At 44.8% G+C, this 6,859-nt stretch overlaps 1 long non-coding RNA gene across 1 annotated transcript; it reads right to left on the bottom strand.

The window, feature by feature from the left end:
- Positions 1 to 3,123: 3,123 nt before the first annotated feature.
- LOC137098028 (uncharacterized) lies at positions 3,124 to 5,776 on the bottom strand. The gene is made up of 2 exons (XR_010910583.1): positions 4,136 to 5,776; positions 3,124 to 3,964 (listed from the first exon to the last, which is right to left on the bottom strand). It is a non-coding gene; the product is annotated as an uncharacterized lncRNA (long non-coding RNA).
- Positions 5,777 to 6,859: the final 1,083 nt, after the last annotated feature.

The raw sequence follows: 6,859 nt of genomic DNA, 5'->3' as shown, positions 1-6,859 counted from the left end.
CTCTTTGAATGAGCAACTCCTTCAAGGACCTAATCTTACCAGCACAATAATTGGAGTTCTAACCAGGTTTCGTCAGGAACCCGTAACAATAGTAGCAGATGTGGAAGCCATGTTCCACCAGGTAAAGGTCTCGTCGGCCGACGCTGATCTACTCAGATTCCTATGGTGGCCAGACGGTGATGTTAGTCGACCAATGGCAGAATACAGGATGGAGGTACATCTGTTCGGAGCCACTTCATCACCCAGTTGTGCTAATTATGCGCTCCGCCGATGCGCGGAGGACAATACACATCTGTTCGATGACTGCACAGTAAACACAGTGCTACGAAACTTCTATGTAGACGACTGTCTAAAGTCGGTGGAGACTGTTGAAAAGGCTGAGTCTCTTTACCACAGTTTGAAAACTATGTGTCAGATGGGTGGCTTTAGGCTAAACAAATGGATCAGCAATGATAGCAGGGTGTTAGCAGCCATTCCAGAGGAGGAGAAAGCGACAGAAATAATGGACCTAGACTTGGACAAAAATGCACTTCCAGTAGAAAGGGTATTGGGCGTGCAATGGTGCATTCAGTCTGATCAGTTCAAGTTCAGGGTTGTTATTCAAAGTAAGCCCCCCACAAGAAGAGGAATTTTATCCATGTTGAGCTCAGTGTACGATCCATTGGGAATGCTTGCACCTGTGAATTTATATGCTAGGAACATTATGCAGGAGCTTTGCAGAATGAAGTTGGGATGGGATGAAATAGTGCCTGAACATCTCGCCCAAATGTGGTCTCAGTGGGTGCAAGGTCTTGAGCAGCTAACTGACTTTGGAATTGAGAGATGTTTCAAGCCAAAAGACTTTGGTCAAACTGTGTCCGCTCAACTGCATCATTTTGCAGACGCTAGTGAGAATGGCTATGGGACAGTAACATACTTAGTCCAGCGTAACATCAGTAACCAAGCTCACAGCGCCTTTGTGTTGGGAAAGGCAAGGGTTGCCCCCTTAAAACCCATGACTATCCCTCGTCTGGAGCTTACTGCAGCAACCTTAGCAGTTCGTATAGACAAGATGCTAAGGAAGGAGTTGGAACTACCATTGGAAGACTCTGTGTACTGGACTGACAGTACAGCGGTGCTAAAGTACATCAGCAACGAAACATCAAGGTTTCGCACGTTTGTAGCTAACAGGGTGTCAGCGATTCAGCAGACCTCAACAGTCTCTCAGTGGCACTACGTAAACTCTCATCTTAATCCGGCAGATGGCGCATCAAGGGGACAGAAAGTGAAAGCCTTTCTGCGAAACAAGCTGTGGGTGTCCGGACCTGACTTTCTTACACAGGCAGTCGGGAATTGGCCACGGAACCCAGACTCTCAAGAGATTGATCTGGATGTAGCCGATCCTGAAGTGAAGAGAAATGTCACGGTGAATGTTCTTGCAGTTGAAGAAAGCACTGACATAGTGCAAAGGTTGATGGAGTACTACTCATCATGGACACGCTTAAAAAGGGCCGTGGCGTGGTTTCTGAGATTGAAAGATATGCTTCTAACATCATCCAGAAGAAGAAAGGGGCTGTTACAAAATACCGTCCAAAATATCCAGCTTCGAAGGAAAAAGCTAAACTACAAGACAAGGAAAAAGAACCTAACTGTGGATGAGCTCAAAGAAGCAGAGGTAGACATAATTCGTCATTGCCAGCGAAAGAGCTTTCCGGATGAAATCTCATCTCTGCTAAAAGGGGAAGCAGTAAAAAGGAGCAGTCACATACATAGACTAAATCCGGTGCTTCAGGATGGAATTCTTCGCGTAGGTGGACGGCTCAGCAGAGCTGCCATGCCTGAAGAGTCCAAGCATCCCGCTATTCTGGCTAAAAATCATCGAGTATCTCAGCTTATACTGCAGGACATCCATGAACAAATAGGCCATGGTGGTCGCAACCATGTCTTGTCTACTTTGCGTCAAAGATACTGGATACCAAATGCAATCTCAGCCATCAGAAAGATTTTATCCAGTTGTCGCACCTGTCGAAGATTACATGGAGCAACTGGGCGGCAACAAATGGCAGACCTCCCTCTTAGTAGGGTCTTACCTGATGAACCACCGTTTACTAGAACAGGTGTCGATTGCTTTGGTCCCTTTACTATAAAACGAGGAAGAACAACTGCAAAAAGGTATGGTGTCATATTCACATGTATGGCTACCAGAGCTGTTCACATAGAGGTGGCAGCGTCATTGGACACGGATTCATTCATAAATGCACTTCGACGTTTTATTGCAAGAAGAGGTCAAGTTTTAGAAATTCACTCAGATAATGGAACAAACTTTGTTGGTGCTGAGAGAGAGCTCAAAAGGTCTCTAGAAGAGTGGAACATGTCAAAAATTGAAAATAGGCTGACTCAGAGTGGTATCAAATGGATGTTTAATCCTCCATCTGCTTCACATTTTGGAGGGGTATGGGAACGTCTAATTCGATCTGTTAGAAAGGTACTCAGCGCTACATTGAAGGATCAGAGTTTGGATGAAGAGGGTCTGCAGACATTACTCTGCGAGGTGGAAGCCATTTTAAATAGTCGGCCAATAACTACACCTTCGGATGATCCGAATGACTTGGAGGCTTTGACGCCAAATCACCTTCTCCTCCTAAAAACCCAGCCTTCGATACCCCAGGGAGTTTTCCAAGAAGATGATCTTTACAGCCGCCGTAGATGGAGACAAGTCCAGTATATGGCAGATCTCTTTTGGAAACGTTGGGTTAAAGAATATCTACCTGAGCTTCAAAGGCGGCAAAAATGGACACATGCAAAGCGTAATTTTGTTCCTGGGGACATTGTGTTGATTGTGGATGAGTCAGCGCCTCGTAACTCCTGGGTGATTGGCAGGATCATCCACGCAATACAGGATGAGCGAGGTTTGGTCCGCCAGGTTCGTATCAAAACGAGGACCAACGAGTTCGATAGACCCATAACCAAGGTCTGTCTTCTCCAGGAATCAGAGTGAGACAGTGGTAAAGACTGATCTCCTACGGTGTGTTAAGTGCTGGTAACCTCTGGCACCAGAAGAAAGAAGAAAGAACACCATAGAAGAATAGTCATGATGTTTAAGGATTTTTATTTTGTGTTTGTATTGTTTTGGTTTTGTGTAAAGTAATTTAGTAATTGTTTCCAACATTAAATGTCTAATATTGGAGCACAATTAGGGCCCGGGTGTGTATGAGCCAACCAAGGGGGTTAGTTTAGTTACTTGTTTTATGTAATGTTTGCTGTGTGTGTGATGTAATTGTTTATATAATGTGTCTATGTACTGATGATGTCTTTAGTGACATCATATGGCTTTGATAGTTTGCCTTTGATGATTGCCTTTGTGGATTACCTTTAAGTTTGTTGACCAGTGGTCAAGGAAACAATGCAATGCTAAGGGTTTGTTAAGGAGAGATTCAGTTTTAGCTCAGCTACTGAAGGGTGTAAACGTGACACAGTAACTGGAGCATAGGAACTCTGACTACAAGAAAGGTGTGGACTGCAACAAGGTGGAAGAAAAGGGTTCTGTGTGTAGCTGTAGAGGCACACGGTTTCTTACCGAGTTTTACGAGTCCTGCAAGTCCCGTGAGTTCAGACATACTTTGGGAAACTTGTTTGATGTAACAGCTAGTGAGCGTGCTTGTGAGATCACCGTGCTTAAAGTTGTATGTACAATTGATCTGTCATTGGCTAAGTTGAGAAGCAAGTACAATAAATGTTCAATGTTTGTCTAACAACAATCTCTGGAGTGAAGTATAATCTGAAGAGTCAGGAGCGTTAGATTCGAGTAAGATCACCTCTACATTAGTAAGAAACCATCTCTACACTAAGCACTATTAAGAGACTGATGGAAAGACGGGTTGCTTCAGATGTTGATCCGGACAGCGTGATGGACCAACAGGCAAGGCCAAGCAGCGAAGCCGCTGAGGAGGCCTCACAGGTGGTACATGAAGATGCTTTGCGGAGTCTGAAGAACAAAAGAAAGGCTAAGTTAGAGCAGCTGCTGAGACAAAGGAGCAAGATCCACCAGTTCATGGATGAAGATTGCTATTCGGTAGTGGAGGACAGGATGCTACCAGCGTTCTACCAGCTGCTTAAAGAGTTATGTGATATAAATGACTCACTCAAGGAAACTTACCAAGAGCGTAAGCTTGAAGATGACATGGAGATCGATCAAGATTGGTTCGATACGAGGCTGTCTGCGCTCAGGGGACGTGGCGACGACATCGCATGTCGGTTAACAGAGGTACGCCAACGTCGTGAGGAAGCACGTAAGGCAAATGAGAGCGTTGCTCCCGAGGACAGTGTGTCTGTAGCATCCACAAGGAGATCTAGGAAATCTAGAACAAGTTCTGTCACATCTTCAGCTACAAAGGCATGCCTTAAGGCCGAAATAGAAAGAGCTGAGCTATTAGCAAGGGCAGAAGCGTTAAAGCAAAGACACGCGATAGAGCAGGAAGAAGCTAGGCTTAGGGCATTAAGGGTGCAGGAGGAGGCTAAATTTAAGGCAGAAAAGGAAGAATTAGAAATGAACGCCGCTCTTGCAGCTGCTAAAGCACGAAGTCAGATCATGAGTAAACGTGCAGGCCTCACTGAGTCACGTGGTCCAAATGTTGGCACTGATGACTTCCATCTTAGTCAGGCAAAGACGACGTATGCTGGGGAAGAGGTACCTGTTGTGGGTAGTGTGGCTGTTCAGATTGAAAGGGCAAGAGAAGAAGCCGTAAAGGGGTACAGATTAGGGTACAGTACAGATTACAGTGGGGAAGTAACGACTGGGGCTCGCGGCTGTGATACCAAAGCAAGGGCTGTTAAACAGCTTCCAGGATCAATGTTTAGTGGTGTTCAGTGTCAAACCGACCGTACCGAAGTTCCGGATAAACAACTCAGGGTTTATACTAACCCTCCTCAAGCGATTCCTATCTTTAGTGGAGATCCTTTAGACTATGATGTTTTCATCAAAGCGTTTGAAAACTCAGTGAAGAATAGCGGGGGGGATGACAGTCAGCGACTCTATCTGCTGCACCAGCACACGAGAGGACAACCTAAGGAGATTGTGCAAAATTGCTTTAGCATGCAACCAGACGAAGGATATCACAGGGCCAGGTTTCTTTTAAAGAAGCACTTTGGTAATGAATATACAGTTGCAGCAGCCTACATGGAAAAGGTTTTGAATTGGCAAACAATTAAGGATGAAGATGGCAAAGCCCTATATTCATTCGCTCTTTTTCTAACCAATTGTGTGAGTTCCATGGACTGTATGGCAGAGCTTAATACTACAATCAGCATACGAACAATTATTTCCAAGCTTCCATATAAGTTGAGAGAGAAATGGAGGGATGTGGCTCATGACCTGAATGAAAACCACAACCGTAGAGCTACGTTTGCAGATGTAGTTAAGTTTATCACTGATGTATCAGAGAAATCACTGCATCCTTGCTACGGGGACTTGGGAAGACTTAAGGAACACTTAAAAGGGCCTGCAGCTGCCTTTGGGAAAGTAAGTGGAATGAAAAGGAGTTTTACCACTACTGCAAAGCAAGTTACTACTCAAAGGGATGCAAGTATAGAGCCTGGTTTTAGTAAGACAAGCTCTTTCAATACCACCAAAGCATCACCCAAGCCTATCACTACCATCAAGGCCTCACAAGAGTCTTGTCTCTTTTGCCACGAGGGACACACATTCGACCATTGTCAAAAACTACAGAATACGCCTTACAAAGAGAAGATAGAGTTTCTCAGGAAGGAAGGTTTATGTTTCAGATGTTTAAAATCGGGGCATATGAGCGGGCACTGCCAGGAAGTGGTAAACTGTCAATTATGTTCCGGAACGCACAACACGTTGCTGCACGTGAAGCCAAAGGAAAGGCAGTCCGTGGATCGTGACAATCTGGCAGTGTTCAACGGATTGGTGAACAGCAAACGTAAACAGAATTTTGACGACATGCCCAAGAACACCGAGTGCATCCTTGCCATCATTCCAGTCCGAGTAAAAGCCAAAAAGGGTAACAAAGTAATCACTTTATATGCATTCTTGGATCCTGGCAGCACAGCTACGTTTTGCACAGATGAACTTCTTGATGAGCTGAATCTACGTGGGAAAAAGGTTAGCCTTATTGTTACAACCATGACAGAAAGCAAAGTTGTGACAAGTACTATGGTGACAGAGTTGGAGGTAGGCCACCTGAACTCAAATACCTTCATAGAGCTAAAGGAAGTGTTTTCACAAAAGGCTATTCCGGTAAGCAGGAATAACATCCCGCGACAAGAAGATATAGATAAATGGCCACATCTTAAAGGAGTACAAGTACCTCTCATTGATGCAGCCATAGGTCTGTTGATTGGAACTGATGCTGCCAAGATGATGGAACCAAAGGAAGTTATTCCTAGTGTCGATGATGGGCCCTTTGCAGTCAGAACCATACTGGGTTGGACAGTCAATGGGCCACTAAAGGTGGATGGTTGCAATACAAGCAGGAATGAAATAATGCAAGCCGTGTCAAATCGTGTATCTGTGGCCAGGCTGGAAGACCTGTGGAAACAACAGTTTAAATATGACTTTCCTGAGGATGGGCAAGAGGAAAGGTATGAGATGTCTAAGGCGGATCGTCTGTTCATGGAGAGGGTGAGACAATCTGCTAGGTTGGTAGACGGTCATTACTGCCTTGATCTCCCATTAAAGGAGTTGAACATTAAAATGCCAAACAACCGGGCCGTAGCAGAACAACGTGCTACAACTCTGAAGAGGAAGTTTCTCAGGAATCCGTCATTCAGGGCAGATTATATTACCTTCATGAATGATACAATCACCAAGAAATATGCGGTAAAGGTTCCAATTGAAGACCTTGGCCGTTGTGATGGG

This window comes from Channa argus, chromosome 1 (assembly GCF_033026475.1).
Source record: "Channa argus isolate prfri chromosome 1, Channa argus male v1.0, whole genome shotgun sequence".
NCBI lineage: Eukaryota > Metazoa > Chordata > Actinopteri > Anabantiformes > Channidae > Channa > Channa argus.
This window is presented reverse-complemented; position numbering and strand designations above follow the sequence as displayed.